Consider the following 17,974-nt stretch of genomic DNA (forward strand, 5'->3'; position numbering starts at 1 on the left):
GGTGGTGGTGTTCAGTTTCCCCTCGTCGCCACTGTTATACACTATATGCTGGACTGGAATTACCTTTAGGTGTGTCTCTGTAGTCTGGCTGCTGGTTGTGAAGTGAAGTATAAAGCATGCTGTCTTAAACTGCAGGACTGTGGTATAGCACTGGCATTCCGATGTTCATTCAGGCCTGGGCATCTATTATTCAGTCATGCTGCATTGCCAGGCAGGGCTCCTATTCATTAGGGCACTGAGCTATCCTATTTATATAACAGTATTCAGAGAAGTATATATATATATATATCAGGGCTCGACACTAACGGTGGCCCGGGGCCACCAAAAAAGGTCGGATGTTTGCCTTTGGGCCACCAAAAATAATGAGTTAGTGTGGAGCCCTGTATATATATATATATATATATATATATATATATATATATATATCATGTATGTTTGTATATGTATGTATGTATGTATATATATACATGTATATATATATATATATATATATATACCGCATGTCTAAAAAAAATACTACGGGACCCTCCACAAAGATTACTCTAAAATAGTGAATCAATCCAAATACAATTTCAGAGTATGAAACTATAACTTATTACCCACATCTTACAGAAAACCTCATCCGATTTGCTTCAGTGGTCAACGAGAAATTAGGAGTATAGAGCATGTCACGAATCCCTTCCCTCCAAGTTATGTTCATTGTGTTCACACATTATGCAGTTACAAGAGCATCCAAGTGTTTAACTTTGAAGAATTACTCATGACATGCGTTACAATGATCCACATATCTCTGTGACGACTCAATCAAATTGAATGGGGTTTTCTGCATGATATAGCTAAGATTCTATATTCAAAGAACCTGACGTAGCATTTAGATGGTAAAATCATATTGGAAGTTATCAATGCGAAAATCCGGTTGTAATTTTTTGGGGGACATATAATATTATTTTGTGTGTAGGGGGATAGTGTGGGAGAGGAGACAGCCCCTTCCCACACGGGGAAGATTTTGCATTTTTCTATCTGAAATGCACAGAATATGGTGCACACTTTGGATGGAATGTTAAATTTTTGTTTCTATATGATAAAAAATATTGATCAAAATAAGACTATAGTCCAGTTTAGGACTATGTTAAGGGATTTTGTGGGAGCTAGGGGGTATAGTGGGAGGGGGATAACCGTTCCTACGTCATGAGCGAGTGTCTTTGTTTATTGCTATTCAATGATCTAGTACACATTTTTGGTGTTTGCAGGATGTTTGGAAAGTCTTTGATCCTCAAAGATTGGAATAGAATTATAGTCTCTGTATCACCTCTATCAACTCTTCAAACACGAAGAAGCTTTTGCATCATTAGAACAGAAATGATAATATTATGACAATATATTATGTCCTTTGCACATTATTTTTTGACGGAGAATATTGGACATTGTCAATCAAAAACTAGGATATTGTACTAAATCTATATGTAAGGAAACCGAGCTTCGGAAGGGTTAATTGGAAAGGAGTATGATCCTCTCATTTTATTATGATAGAACATTGGTATTTTGTAAGTGAAAGATCTCATGCACACTTTTTGATGAAACATTAGGAAAATTTGTCAATCCCCAAAGTGTACAAACAGGGGGGTCGATCCGTTTTCACAACGGGGGGGGGGGGGGGGGGGGGAGGGGTAAAACTTTGATGGAGCTAGAAGATCTGTGCGAGGGAGCGGAGCGACCGAGCTTGGGAACTTGTTATTGTCCATTGCATTCTCTTTTTCCTTACCTGCATGTGAGCAGGTAGTATCATAGGATTGTTTATTACATGCTTTGATTTGTGAAGAAACAAAGTATGTTACATTTTATTATATATCCCTCTTCCTCTTTTAATTTACCTTTCCCCCGCTCGGTTCCCATAAATTGATTTAGACTCTGCACACTATGGGGACCACGTTTAGTGCGCATCAGATCGTTCTATATCAATCCTAAAATTGCAAAAACTCCGCCGTATGGGAGCCGGGGCTACACCCCTCCCATCCCCTCCCCCTGACAACTTTCATGCATATTTGGGGAGGCCGGTCTACTCAGTGGTGTCGCACACGCAGAACAAGAGCTGAGATACCGCGATTTAGTCATTCAATTATCTGTGAACATTTCTTTTACTTACTTTTCTTGATTGGAAAAAAAGAAAAAACAAAATCTCACCCAAAGTGTGCACCAGATCGCTGAATTTCATGTCTGGAAATGAAAATCTTCTTCGTGCGGGAGGGGCGACCCTCTCCCCTCTGACACCTTCCCCCGCCCGCTCATACAGTCTCTCCATCACTCCCTCGCACAGATATTTCAACTCAAAGTCCCCCTCCCCAAACGTGAAGACGGATCGACGCCCTGCCCCTCCCATGCCATTCTCTCTCTCGGTCGCTCCGCTCTCTCGCGCATGTTTTCCATGTATTGCCCCACCCACATCATCAAAACGTAACAATGCCCCTGGGGATGACTGCTTTGATTGACTTAATCAAAAAAATTGAGAAACACAATAGCTGTAAGGAAGTATCTACTACATATACATTATTACATACAAAGAAATGGATATCCTTTTATTACCATTTTATTGATTTCATTTGCGCATAATGCAGGGCGACGCTGCGTTTTTGAAAGGGGGGGGGGTCAAAATATCGTCTGCCAAACAAAAAGAAAAGAGAAATAACAACAAAAAAAGTCTTCATAATTATTTCGAGGTGTGATTTTCAGCCGAAAGTCGGCTGATGAGCAAAAACAAAACAAAACAAAAACAAATAGAACAAAAAGTTTCCAAATTTGTGCCGCCACTTCCCTCACACTTTATATTTCATACAACAACAAAAAAAAAAAAAAAAAGAGGGGGGATGCAAACATTCGATCCCTGTAAAAAGGGGGAAGGGGGGAGGACAGCTCCTCCCCCACCAATTTCATGTCTGGAAATGCAAAATCTTCTTTGTGTGGGAGGGACGACCCTCTCCCCTCCTACACCCTCCCCCCGCTCATGCAGTCTCTCCATCACTCCCTCGCACAGATATTTCAACTCAAAGTCCCCCTCCCCAAACGTGATGAAGACGGATCGACGCCACTGCCCCTCCCATTCCATTCTCTCTCTCGGTCGCTCCGCTCTCTCGCGCATATTTTCCATGTATATTGCCCCACCCCACATCATTAAAACGCAACGATGCCCCTGGGTATGACTGCTTTAATTGACTTAAATCAAGAAAATTGAGAAAAACAATAGTTGTAAGGAAGTATCTACTACATGTACCTAATTATTACATACAAAGAAATGGATATCCTTATTACCATTTTATTGATTTCATTTGCGCATAATGTAGGGCGACGCTGCGTTTTTGAAAGGGGGGTCAAAATATCGTCTGTCAAGCAAAAAGAAAAGAAAAATAACAACAAAAAAGTCTTCATAATCATTTTGAGGTGTGATTTTCCGCCGATAAAAGTCGGCTGACAAGCAAAAACAGAACAAAAACAAACATAAAGAACAAAAAGTTTTCACAATTTTGCCGCCACTTCCCTGACACTTTATATTTCATACAAAAAGTGGGGGATGCAAACATTCGATCCCTGTAAAAAAAGGGGGGGAGGGGGGAGGAACCCAGCTCCTTCCCCACCGCCCCCCCCCCCCCCCCCCCCCCCCCCTCCGTGGCCCCACCCGGCCTGGCCCACGGTTGCGCCGGTCACGTCCGGTTATGGGCTTGTAATCGTGATTATGTGATGGTGACCATCGCCGATCATCCCCCACTCCTCGGTACGGATTTACGCCGTTGGCTTATTCTAGACTTGGGCTCTGCGCGGTGGTTGGATGTTTGTTTGTTTGTTTGTATAAATTACATGTTTACGTGTTGTGGGTCTCTTTGTCAGCTGGGATCGAGAAGTCCATTCAGGCGTAAAAAAAAACAACAACAACAACAGCAACAAAACCTCTCTCGAGCTGGTGCTGACACTGCTGTGGTGGTACACGGTCGCTTTGCGCCAATCGATCGAGCTCTGGGCCGCTGATCAAAGAGCCCGCAACAGACACCTTGCCCTGCGTGGCCCCGAGGCTGGTCAGTCGAAGGCCCCATCGGGCATCCTAGCTGCCTAGCAAGGACATCACATCGCAAGATCAGCAGACCGTACGTGCAGCGGGCGGCATTTTTAACGGCTCCGATGATCCACCGCTCCGGACCGATCCGCCGTTTGAGCACGGCCTCTCGGCCTCGCGCACTGTATACGGCCGCGCGTCGCGGATTTGAACCACAGAACGTGTGATTTGAACACACGAAGGAAGACCAAACCGATGCTGCATCATGCACAAGCTCCCTGTTTTGTGTGATGGATAACCTATAGCAGGTAAAGAAAATCGATGTTTCAAATATTAGTACTTAGTATATGTAGACAGGTTTATGTAATTTTACTTCAAATAGCATTTAGATTTGAGTTTTGACAGGCTCGAACCATGAACTAGAGCTAGAAAGGTGGTAGTCTGATTCACCAAGTCAGTACTTCAGTCCCGCGTGTTCAAATACGTGTTATTGAAATACTGTGTAACGTTAGTTTACATCTACTAGACCCACCTAGGTCTAGTAACCTGGTTAGACCTAACGTTCAATTCGAAGACGTTTCAGTGCAAAAATATCGCCGTCGAACTTGAGTGTCCTCTTTTCGGCAATTGTGCACTTTACGGCCCTATATTATCGGTGCGAGATTTTACCCTAATCGAGCAGTGTGTGCGAATTCGAGTATGCCCCAGTCACATGATATATAGATCCTAAACACGGATGCTCAAGGATCTACACGGTGATCCGGGGAGATCCGGGAAGATCCGGGATTTTGGTATGACTGTACACATGGTATCAACATGGCACCTACACGGATAAGGCCGGAAGAGCGCGGCGTCTACACGGACAAACGCGGCGTCTACACGGACAAACATGGCATCTACACGGATCAACACGGCAGCTACACTGATCAACACGGCAGCTGCACGGACCACCTCGGATTGCTCTGCCAACACGGCAATCCCCGGATGACGCCGGATGTTTTTGACCTCCAAAAGTTGCCGTGTTGGCCTCCCGGCGTCAATACGGATCTCTCCACGGATCAGATCCGGGGTGATCCGGGATGTCTATGTGACTGGGGCAGCCGGCAGTACCTATCAGGCACCGTGGGTCGACAGCGGGTCTTCCGGCACTGCACTCAGCTGTACTGTGTACATATACCGTACATCATGTGTGTGAGATTTTGCGTTGGGATGCAGTGTATGTGAATGTGTCAACGTGCATGTGAGTGATGAAAGTTCTTACGGTACGCCACATGGTTGCTCTAATGCCCTTCCCTGCGCGGCGCGGCATGATCAAGGGCGAGCATACCCTAGTGGCAGTAGTGCATTGGCACGCAACGAAACGCAACGAGTGGTAAACTTTCGTGCTTCAATCATGATTTTTAAATGAACGAATTTTGTGTTAAATCTTAAGCAGGGAATCACTAATTAACCTATTGCGGAGGACATATGTCCGCTCGCGGCCCTGGCGAAATTATTCTGTGAAATGATAATAAAAAACCCTGAAATCTATCCCGATTGGTCAGACTGTAAGCATTTATTTCCTCTACACAGTTATGTTTTAACGAAGCCGACCAGGCACCATGCGAAGTGTATAGAGTAACTTCGTCAGTAAGCGGCCGTGCAGCCGTTCGCGGCAGGTACAACATACACGGTAATATATAGCTAAACACAGCATTGCACAGTTACATGCACACTACACATATACTAACACACTAGCAATCAACAAAAACCAACCGATAAAATGGGCACGATCTCTGACGAAAGTGAAATTTTCTCACCTAAATGACAACATATCGCATCCAAAATGAAATTTTCGGTACTTCTTAACATAACAGTTAAGAAACAATGGTCCAAGAAACGGGATTTTTTGTTGTTTTCTCGATGTTCATGGATTTTGAAAACATATCCTCACGTAAAATAGAATTTTCGCGAGCCGATATGGCCCGCCATTTTTTTCGGAAAGTGGATGTTACCATCGAAAAAAAATGACAAAAACACGAGAAAGACATCAACAACACCGCCAGAATTGCGATCTTGTTTGCGGCCAATGCATGTGCGCACGCTATTTTCACGTGCTTTCGCAATAGGAATTGGCGCTTACGCAATGTTCGCGAGACATGTGAAGGCGTTCAGCTAAAGATCGCGGAGCACGCGCGTATTGCATAGGGATTGTACATCGTGCCGCAAGCAGAAATACTACGTCGCATATCGCCCTTATCGGCGAAAATTGTGCCGGGTTTTGCCCTCGTAAATCATGAAAACTGCGTTGGTCAATGGTAAATTTCTTTCATGAAAACAATTGCGTTAATGAATAATCTTGTCTATGATATATGGAATGGTTGAAAATAATTTGCCTGATTTGTTTACAAGTTGGAAAAACCCTTAACAATGCTTAAACTGCCGCAAACGGGATATTTTACTCTATATATGCTCTACCGATTTACGGGCAGCCACTACATGGACACACACACACACACACACAGGCCTCAACCGCGTGGTTGGTTTGCGCGATTTGTGATGGGGTCGGATCGGGAAGGATGAAGAGGCGTGAAAATATTCAAGGAACTGTTGTGGCGAGCTGGCGCAAGCTAGGATGTTCAAAAATGGAATCTATTGTATCACAGAATACTGCCAACTTTCTCACACTTTGTGCCATGATCATGGCAATTTTCTGAGATGCAACACATGTAAAGCTCGGTAATCCTGCAGCGGAGAGCAAAAGCACGCGAAATCGCGATGGCACAGTGTTCGATGTGTCAGCTAGCGCAGTGAGTGAGCAGGGGCTTTTAGTGACCTTTATCACTTGTCAAACGGCGTTCCATACAGCGAGAGAAGCTCACCAGCTGCTTAGTGCGGGGTGGTTCATGGGATATCACCTTGGCACACGGCGAATGAGGTACCGATAATAAAATATATTATAGGCCATAAAGTGCACAATTGCCCTCTTTTCAGCTCTCCGCGGTACCGCTCCTTTTTTAGATCGACCGCTATTTTTGTTTTGACAATGCACACAAACCGAGTTGTATTGAACACTGTGTTGTACGAAGCTTTTTAGAAAATGCATTGACATTACATTACGATTTGGTTAAAATATCAATTGGAAATTTTGTCTTTGATTTAAACCATTAATGAACAGTGAATTTTCATTTTCCCCACACATCCTCATCAACAGTCAAAGCCAATACATTTTTATGTGCTCTGCGCGTGCAGTGCGTACTAAGCGTTACTGTGCGCCCAAAACTAGTTGTCGGTTTCATAAAGGGTGGTCGATGTGTAGTAGAGTTACCATACACATTTCTTTCTGCGGCTCTCACCTCTCCACTCATGAGTCAGCCCCATGAAAGTGAAGTCTGACATAATTTTACAAATATTCGTAGAGAGAAAAATAAAATCAGAACTAACCTGATCTTCTGCATATATTTCCAAATTACTATTCCAGTACTGAGAGATAGAGTAGGTGGGTACTTGAAATTTGTCAGCAAACTAGTCACTTTGTAGGTACGGTATTACGGAAAACGGGTTCACTTTCTTTGTGAATTCCGCCACCCACCAGCCTTTGGGCACCTTTCCTGCAAGCATTCCAATGCATCCAGCGCAGACAGCGCGCAAGCCATGCAAGCTATGGGATTTTCAGAGCAAGCTTGCACATACACGGGAGGCGATTTCTGTACACAGCATTTTTTTATTGCATGGCTTGTACACTGTCTAATGCCAATCTCTGTATGAAATGAGCCTCAGAGCCAGTAGAGCTGCCCAATTTTATTTTTCTGGTGTGAGACTCTTGCCTTTTTCCCCTCTTGTGGCTAAGAAGTCTGTATAGTCATGGATAATATTGACATCACATTTCACAACTTACCGAAAATGAAGATTATACGCGTATGCAGCATGTGCGAACGGTACAACTGATAATCGGGAGTTCACGCGATCGGGAATGCAATTTTAAAGGTCACGCTGTCAACCGTGCTGCTAAAAAGGCGCACGCACGCAGTAGATCGCTGCACTTCCAGCCACGCACGTGCACGCATAGTTTGCATTTGCTGAGTGGTCAACGTGCCATTTTGAATTCTGCAACAATGAACCCCGACGTAGCGACAGTCGGGGATTGCGCTAGAGAGTGTCATTTTTTTTTTCAATGGACTTATCGTGAGGGCTCTCTATGGACTTAAGTACTTTCTGTAATATAAGCATGCACTTTACGTGAGAAAGGTACAAACGTCTATAAGTAATGTATAAATTGTTATAAGTTTTGTAGTGTGTTGTGGTTCCCCACTTTGATGGCGAGGCCCCGTCTGTCTGACGCTGTGCTTTGCACAGCGTCTGGTCAGGCTAGGAGTAATGATGATGTGTGTCATTGTGGACCATCAAACTTACCTTTAAAAAAAAAAAAAAAAAATTGTTGGGATTCTGTCCCATACATCATGTTTCATGCACCTATTTTTACTTAGCCTATGCATAATGCAGGGTGCTATATAAGCACTTGCCTGGGGCAAGTGTAAATCAAATTTGGGCAAGTATTGGTAAATGCTTTCCCAAATTAGGCAAGCAAAAACTTTTGAAGTCTCCTTTTTTTTTCACTTATTCCCCCAAACAAACCCACATAGCCAACCATACAGAAGCCCAAAGATAATGGCTGTTTTGTGCTGCAACCTGCAACAAACTTTATAATTCATTTCAGCAACTTTCAAACACTTAACTGAAGAAGCCCCAGTGCAATGCAACGGCAACACTTGATCAGACCAAGTTTGTAACTCCATTGTGATTAGGCATGCAAATCAATGTGTGCTGTTTATTCAAATGATTGTGTTTTATTAAGCCCTTGACTAACACATGATTTTTATGCCTCCGCCACGAAGTGTCGCCGGAGGCATTATGTTTTCGGGTTGTCCGTCCGTAATCAATTTTGTGGACAGCGTATCTAAAAAACTGTGAGAGGTATCCTAATGAAACTTGGCATGTATATGTATGAGTGGGTGAAGTTGTGCCTATCAACTTTTGGGTGCACACGCTCAAGGTCAAAGGTCAAAAGGTCAAGGTCAAATGCTCAGAATTATACTATTTCCCCTATATCTCTGCAATGCCTGAAGGTATTTTCTTGAAACTTGGTGTGTACATGAACTATCAAATAAAGATTCCCCAGAGAGAGTTTTGGGTCATGAGGTCAAAGGTCAAGGGTCAAAGGTCAAGTGAAAATGTTAAAATTTCACTTTTTTCTCCATATCTCACAGATATTTCAAGGTATCTTCATGGAACTTAGTATATATACATGCACTGACTGGCAGTGATCAATTTAGGGGTCATGGGTCAAAGGTCATGGGTCAAAGGTCAAGGTCCACTCATCAAAATGCCATTATTTCCCTCTTATCTATGCAATGCCAGCAGGATTTTTTTCTTGAAACTTAGTGTATGCATTTATTACCCAATACAGATTCTCTGGGAAGTTTCTTGTCAAAAGTCAAAGGCCAAAAGGTCAAAGGTCAAGTGAAAGTGTTAAATTTCACTTCTGCTTTAAACTTATAAAAGGGTCAAAAGTTGGGTACAAATCCCCAGATACCTGCACTCTTATTAGACAGTATAGCCATTAATCCAAATAAACCTAGTTCAAGGAAAGCGAACATTCAATGCATGTGTGACAAACCTGTCATTTTAATATTTTGCCAGTTATGTGAAACTGTCATCACACATTGTCAAGACATTGTGCTTTAGACCTATTTGGAAAACCATGCATTATGGCGGAGGCATACCAGTCGCCATAGCGACATTTCTAGTCTTAACCCTTAAATTGTCACTACCCGTGTACACCATTTCATTTTACAGAACATTTTATATAACCCATTCATTGCCAGCTCTTTTGTGGACTCATCCGAATCACAGTACCCTTTCTATAACCCTTTAATTCTCAGTACCTCTGTACATGCTTTCATTTTCCAGAACAATTTCTATAACCCCGTCATTCTAAGATTTTTATAGCTCCATTTTCTTAACCCTTTAATTCTCTGTACCTCTGAACAGACTTTCATTTCCCAGAACAATTTCTATAACCCCTTCATTCTCAGATCTTTTATAGATCAATTCAAATTACAGTACCATTTTCTTAACCCTTTAATTCTCAGTATCTCTGAACACACTTTCATTTCCCAGAACAATTTCTATAACCCCTCCATTCTCAGATCTATAAAAGATCTGAGAATGACGGGGTTATAGAAATTGTTCTGGAAAATGAAAGCATGTACAGAGGTACTGAGAATTAAAGGGTTATAGAAAGGGTACTGTGATTCGGATGAGTCTACAAAAGAGCTGGCAATGAATGGGTTATAGAAATTGTTCTGGGAAATGAAATGGTGTACACAGGTACTGAGAAATAAAGGGTTAAGAAAATGGTACTGTAATTTGAATTGATCTATAAAAGATCTGAGAATGAAGGGGTTATAGAAATTGTTCTGGGAAATGAAACCGTGTTCAGAGGTACTGAGAATTAAAGGGTTAAGAAAATGGTACTGTAATTTGAATTGATCTATAAAAGATCTGAGAATGAAGGGGTTATAGAAATTGTTCTGGGAAATGAAAGTGTGTTCAGAGATACTGAGAATTAAAGGGTTAAGAAAATGGTACTGTAATTTGAATTGATCTATAAAAGATCTGAGAATGAAGGGGTTATAGAAATTGTTCTGGGTAATGAAAGTGTGTTCAGAGATACTGAGAATTAAAGGGTTAAGAAAATGGAGCTATAAAAATCTGAGAATGACGGGGTTATAGAAATTGTTCTGGAAAATGAAAGCATGTTCAGAGGTACAGAGAATTAAAGGGTTATAGAAAGGGTACTGTGATGTTCAGAGGTACAGAGAATTAAAGGGTTATAGAAAGGGTACTGTGATTCGGATGAGTCTACAACAGAGCTGGCAATGAATGGGTTATATAAAATGTTCTGGAAAATGAAATGGTGTACACAGGTACTGAGAATTTAAGGGTTAAGAAAATGGTACTGTAATTTGAATTGATCTGTAAAAGATCTGAGAATGAAGGGGTTATAGAAATTGTTCTGGGAAATGAAAGGGTGTTCAGAGGTACTGAGAATTAAAGGGTTAAGAAAATGGTACTGTAATTTGAATTGATCTATAAAAGATCTGAGAATGAAGGGGTTATAGAAATTGTTCTGGGTAATGAAAGTGTGTTCAGAGATACTGAGAATTAAAGGGTTAAGAAAATGGTACTGTAATTTGAATTGATCTATAAAAGATCTGAGAATGAAGGGGTTATAGAAATTGTTCTGGAAAATGAAAGCGTCTATAGAGGTACAGAGAATTAAAGGGTTAAGAAAATTGTACTGTAATTTCAATGGATCTATAATAGAGCTGAGAAAGGAGGACTAACTAGAAATTGTTCTGCAAAATGAAAGTGTGTACAGAGGTACTGAGAATGAAAGGGTTATAGAAAGGGTACTGTAATTTGGATGAGTCTACAAAAGAGCTGGGAATGAATGGGTTATATAAAATGTTTTGGAAAATGAAAGCGTGTACAGATGTACTGAGAATTAAAGGGTTAAGAAAATGGTACTGTAATTTGAATTGATCTGTAAAAGATCTGAGAATGAAGGGGTTATAGAAATTGTTCTGGGAAATGAAAGCGTGTTCAGAGGTACTGAGAAATAAAGGGTTAAGAAAATGGTACTGTAATTTGAATTGATCTATAAAAGATCTGAGAATGAAGGGGTTGTAGAAATTGTTCTGGGAAATGAAAGTGTGTTCAGAGGTACTGAGAATTAAAGGGTTAAGAAAATGGTACTGTAATTTGAATTGATCTATAAAAGATCTGAGAATGAAGGGGTTATAGAAATTGTTCTGGGAAATGAAAGTGTGTTCAGAGATACTGAGATACTGAGAATTAAAGGGTTAAGAAAATGGTACTGTAATTTGAATTGATCTATAAAAGATCTGAGAATGAAGGGGTTATAGAAATTGTTCTGGAAAATGAAAGCATGTACAGAGGTACTGAGAATTAAAGGGTTAAGAAAATGGTACTGTAATTTGAATTGATCTATAAAAGATCTGAGAATGGAGGGGTTATAGAAATTGTTCTGGGAAATGAAAGTGTGTTCAGAGATACTGAGAATTAAAGGGTTAAGAAAATGGTACTGTAATTTGAATTGATCTATAAAAGATCTGAGAATAAAGGGGTTATAGAAATTGTTCTGGGAAATGAAAGTGTGTTCAGAGGTACAGAGAATTAAAGGGTTCAGAAAATAGAGCTATAAAAATCTGAGAATGACGGGGTTATAGAAATTGTTCTGGAAAATGAAAGCATGTACAGAGGTACTGAGAATTAAAGGGTTATAGAAAGGGTACTGTGATTCGGATGAGTCTACAAAAGAGCTGGGAATGAATGGGTTATAGAAATTGTTCTGGGAAATGAAATGGTGTACACAGGTACTGAGAAATAAAGGGTTAGGAAAATGGTACTGTAATTTGAATTGATCTATAAAAGATCTGAGAATGAAGGGGTTATAGAAATTGTTCTGGGGAAATGAAAGTGTGTTCAGAGGTACTGAGAATTAAAGGGTTAAGAAAATGGTACTGTAATTTGAATTGATCTATAAAAGATCTGAGAATGAAGGGGTTATAGAAATTGTTCTGGAAAATGAAAGCATGTACAGAGGTACTGAGAATTAAAGGGTTATAGAAAGGGTACTGTGATTCGGATGAGTCTACAAAAGAGCTGGCAATGAATGGGTTATAGAAATTGTTCTGGGAAATGAAATGGTGTACACAGGTACTGAGAATTAAAGGGTTAAGAAAATGGTACTGTAATTTGAATTGATCTATAAAAGATCTGAGAATGAAGGGGTTATAGAAATTGTTCTGGAAAATGAAAGCGTCTGTAGAGGTACAGAGAATTAAAGGGTTAAGAAAATGGAGCTATAAAAATCTGAGAATGACGGGGTTATAGAAATTGTTCTGGAAAATGAAAGCATGTACAGATGTACTGAGAATTAAAGGGTTAAGAAAATGGTACTGTAATTTGAATTGATCTGTAAAAGATCTGAGAATGAAGGGGTTATAGAAATTGTTCTGGGAAATGAAAGCGTGTTCAGAGGTACTGAGAAATAAAGGGTTAAGAAAATGGTACTGTAATTTCAATTGATCTATAAAAGATCTGAGAATGAAGGGGTTATAGAAATTGTTCTGGGAAATGAAAGTGTGTTCAGAGGTACTGAGAATTAAAGGGTTAAGAAAATGGTACTGTAATTTGAATTGATCTATAAAAGATCTGAGAATGAAGGGGTTATAGAAATTGTTCTGGGAAATGAAAGTGTGTTCAGAGATACTGAGATATTGAGAATTAAAGGGTTAAGAAAATGGTACTGTAATTTGAATTGATCTATAAAAGATCTGAGAATGAAGGGGTTATAGAAATTGTTCTGGAAAATGAAAGCGTCTATAGAGGTACAGAGAATTAAAGGGTTAAGAAAATGGAGCTATAAAAATCTGACAATGACGGGGTTATAGAAATTGTTCTGGAAAATGAAAGCATGTACAGAGGTACTGAGAATTAAAGGGTTATAGAAAGGGTACTGTGATTCGGATGAGTCTACAAAAGAGCTGGCAATGAATGGGTTATATAAAATGTTCTGGAAAATGAAATGGTGTACACAGGTACTGTAATTTGAATTGATCTGTAAAAGATCTGAGAATGAAGGGGTTATAGAAATTGTTCTGGGAAATCACAGTACCCTTTCTATAACCCTTTAATTCTCAGTACCTCTGTACATGCTTTCATTTTCCAGAACAATTTCTATAACCCTGTCATTCTCAGATTTTTATAGCTCCATTTTCTTAACCCTTTAATTCTCTGTACCTCTATAGACGCTTTCATTTTCCAGAACAATTTCTATAACCCCTTCATTCTCAGATCTTTTATAGATCAATTCAAATTACAGTACCATTTTCTTAACCCTTTAATTCTCAGTATCTCTGAACACACTTTCATTTCCCAGAACAATTTCTATAACCCCTTCATTCTCAGATCTTTTATAGATCAATTCAAATTACAGTACCATTTTCTTAACCCTTTAATTCTCAGTACCTCTGAACACACTTTCATTTCCCAGAACAATTTCTATAACCCCTTGATTCTCAGATCTTTTACAGATCAATTCAAATTACGGTACCATTTTCTTAACCCTTTATTTCTCAGTACCTGTGTACACCATTTCATTTCCCAGAACAATTTCTATAACCCATTCATTCCCAGCTCTTTTGTAGACTCATCCGAATCACAGTACCCTTTCTATAACCCTTTAATTCTCAGTACCTCTGAAAACGCTTTCATTTTGCAGAACAATTTCTATAACCCCTTCATTCTCAGATCTTTTATAGATCAATTCAAAATACAGTACCACTTTCATAACCCTTTAATTTTCAGTACCTCTGTACACGCTTTCATTTTCCAGAATATTTTATATAACCCATTCATTCCCAGCTTTTTGTAGACTCATCCGAATCACAGTACCCTTTCTATAACCCTTTAATTCTCAGTACCTCTGTACACGCTAATTTCCCAGAACAATTTCTATAACCCCTTCATTCTCAGATCTTTTACCGATCAATTCAAATTAAAGTACCATTTTCTTAACCCTTTAATTCTCAGTACCTCTGTACACGCTTTCATTTTCCAGAACATTTTATATAACCCATTCATTCTCAGCTCTTTTGTAGACTCATCCGAATCACAGTACCCTTTCTATAACCCTTTAATTCTCAGTACCTCTGTACATGCTTTCATTTTCCAGAACAATTTCTATAACCTCCAGAACAATTTCTATAACCCCGTCATTCTCAGATTTTTATAGCTCTATTTTCTTAGCCCTTTAATTCTCTGTACCTCTATAGAGACTTTCATTTTCCAGAACAATTTCTATAACCCCTTCATTCTCAGATCTTTTATAGATCAATTCAAATTACAGTACCATTTTCTTAACCCTTTAATTCTCAGTATCTCAGTATCTCTGAACACACTTTCATTTCCCAGAACAATTTCTATAACCCCTTCATTCTCAGATCTTTTATAGATCAATTCAAATTACAGTACCATTTTCTTAACCCTTTAATTCTCAGTCCCTCTGAACACACTTTCATTTCCCAGAACAATTTCTATAACCCCTTCATTCTCAGATCTTTTATAGATCAATTCAAATTACAGTACCATTTTCTTAACCCTTTAATTCTCAGTATCTCAGTATCTCTGAACACACTTTCATTTCCCAGAACAATTTCTATAACCCCTTCATTCTCAGATCTTTTATAGATCAATTCAAATTACAGTACCATTTTCTTAACCCTTTAATTCTCAGTACTTCTGAACACACTTTCATTTCCCAGAACAATTTCTATAACCCCTTGATTCTCAGATCTTTTACAGATCAATTCAAATTACGGTACCATTTTCTTAACCCTTTATTTCTCAGTACCTGTGTACACCATTTCATTTCCCAGAACAATTTCTATAACCCATTCATTCCCAGCTCTTTTGTAGACTCATCCGAATCAGAGTGCCCTTTCTATAACCCTTTAATTCTCAGTACCTCTGTACACGCTAATTTCCCAGAACAATTTCTATAACCCCTTCATTCTCAGATCTTTTACCGATCAATTCAAATTAAAGTACCATTTTCTTAACCCTTTAATTCTCAGTACCTCTGTACACGCTTTCATTTTCCAGAACATTTTATATAACCCATTCATTCTCAGCTCTTTTGTAGACTCATCCGAATCACAGTACCCTTTCTATAACCCTTTAATTCTCAGTACCTCTGTACATGCTTTCATTTTCCAGAACAATTTCTATAACCTCCAGAACAATTTCTATAACCCCGTCATTCTCAGATTTTTATAGCTCTATTTTCTTAGCCCTTTAATTCTCTGTACCTCTATAGAGACTTTCATTTTCCAGAACAATTTCTATAACCCCTTCATTCTCAGATCTTTTATAGATCAATTCAAATTACAGTACCATTTTCTTAACCCTTTAATTCTCAGTATCTCAGTATCTCTGAACACACTTTCATTTCCCAGAACAATTTCTATAACCCCTTCATTCTCAGATCTTTTATAGATCAATTCAAATTACAGTACCATTTTCTTAACCCTTTAATTCTCAGTCCCTCTGAACACACTTTCATTTCCCAGAACAATTTCTATAACCCCTTCATTCTCAGATCTTTTATAGATCAATTCAAATTACAGTACCATTTTCTTAACCCTTTAATTCTCAGTATCTCAGTATCTCTGAACACACTTTCATTTCCCAGAACAATTTCTATAACCCCTTCATTCTCAGATCTTTTATAGATCAATTCAAATTACAGTACCATTTTCTTAACCCTTTAATTCTCAGTACCTCTGAACACACTTTCATTTCCCAGAACAATTTCTATAACCCCTTCATTCTCAGATCTTTTACAGATCGATTCAAATTACAGTACCATTTTCTTAACCCTTTAATTCTCAGTACATCTGTACACGCTTTCATTTTCCAAAACATTTTATATAACCCATTCATTCCCAGCTCTTTTGTAGACTCATCCGAATCACAGTACCCTTTCTATAACCCTTTAATTCTCAGTACCTCTGTACATGCTTTCATTTTCCAGAACAATTTCTATAACCCCGTCATTCTCAGATTTTTATAGCTCCATTTTCTTAACCCTTTAATTCTCTGTACCTCTATAGACGCTTTCATTTTCCAGAACAATTTCTATAACCCCTTCATTCTCAGATATTTTATAGATCAATTCAAATTACAGTACCATTTTCTTAACCCTTTAATTCTCAGTATCTCTGAACACACTTTCATTTCCCAGAACAATTTCTATAACCCCTTCATTCTCAGATCTTTTATAGATCAATTCAAATTACAGTACCATTTTCTTAACCCTTTAATTCTCAGTACTTCTGAACACACTTTCATTTCCCAGAACAATTTCTATAACCCCTTGATTCTCAGATCTTTTACAGATCAATTCAAATTACGGTACCATTTTCTTAACCCTTTATTTCTCAGTACCTGTGTACACCATTTCATTTCCCAGAACAATTTCTATAACCCATTCATTCCCAGCTCTTTTGTAGACTCATCCGAATCACAGTGCCCTTTCTATAACCCTTTAATTCTCAGTACCTCTGAAAACGCTTTCATTTTGCAGAACAATTTCTATAACCCCTTCATTCTCAGATCTTTTATAGATCAATTCAAAATACAGTACCACTTTCATAACCCTTTAATTCTCAGTACCTCTGTACACGCTTTCATTTTCCAGAATATTTTATATAACCCATTCATTCCCAGCTTTTTGTAGACTCATCCGAATCACAGTACCCTTTCTATAACCCTTTAATTCTCAGTACCTCTGTACACGCTAATTTCCCAGAACAATTTCTATAACCCCTTCATTCTCAGATCTTTTACCGATCAATTCAAATTACAGTACCATTTTCTTAACCCTTTAATTCTCAGTACCTCTGTACACGCTTTCATTTTCCAGAACATTTTATATAACCCATTCATTCTCAGCTCTTTTGTAGACTCATCCGAATCACAGTACCCTTTCTATAACCCTTTAATTCTCAGTACCTCTGTACATGCTTTCATTTTCCAGAACAATTTCTATAACCCCGTCATTCTCAGATTTTTATAGCTCCATTTTCTTAGCCCTTTAATTCTCTGTACCTCTATAGAGACTTTCATTTTCCAGAACAATTTCTATAACCCCTTCATTCTCAGATCTTTTATAGATCAATTCAAATTACAGTACCATTTTCTCAACCCTTTAATTCTCAGTACCTCTGTACACGCTTTCATTTTCGAGAACATTTTATATAACCCATTCATTCCCAGCTCTTTTGTAGACTCATCCGAATCACA

The 17,974-nt window shown here is 39.0% G+C and overlaps 1 protein-coding gene across 1 annotated transcript in view; it reads left to right on the forward strand.

Moving 5' to 3' along the window:
- Nucleotides 1-4,285: 4,285 nt before the first annotated feature.
- Nucleotides 4,286-17,974, forward strand: part of LOC139725050 (centriolin-like) — a 109,170-nt gene continuing 95,481 nt past the window's right edge. Inside the window, exon 1 of the mRNA XM_071636138.1 lies at nt 4,286-4,347. The gene's annotated coding sequence lies outside the window, so the exon portion shown is untranslated. The remainder of the gene's footprint in view (nt 4,348-17,974) is intronic.

Source organism: Diadema antillarum, unplaced genomic scaffold (assembly GCF_040938485.1).
Source record: "Diadema antillarum isolate AM-2024a unplaced genomic scaffold, OU_Dant_1.0 seq00000014_RagTag, whole genome shotgun sequence".
Lineage (NCBI taxonomy): Eukaryota > Metazoa > Echinodermata > Echinoidea > Diadematoida > Diadematidae > Diadema > Diadema antillarum.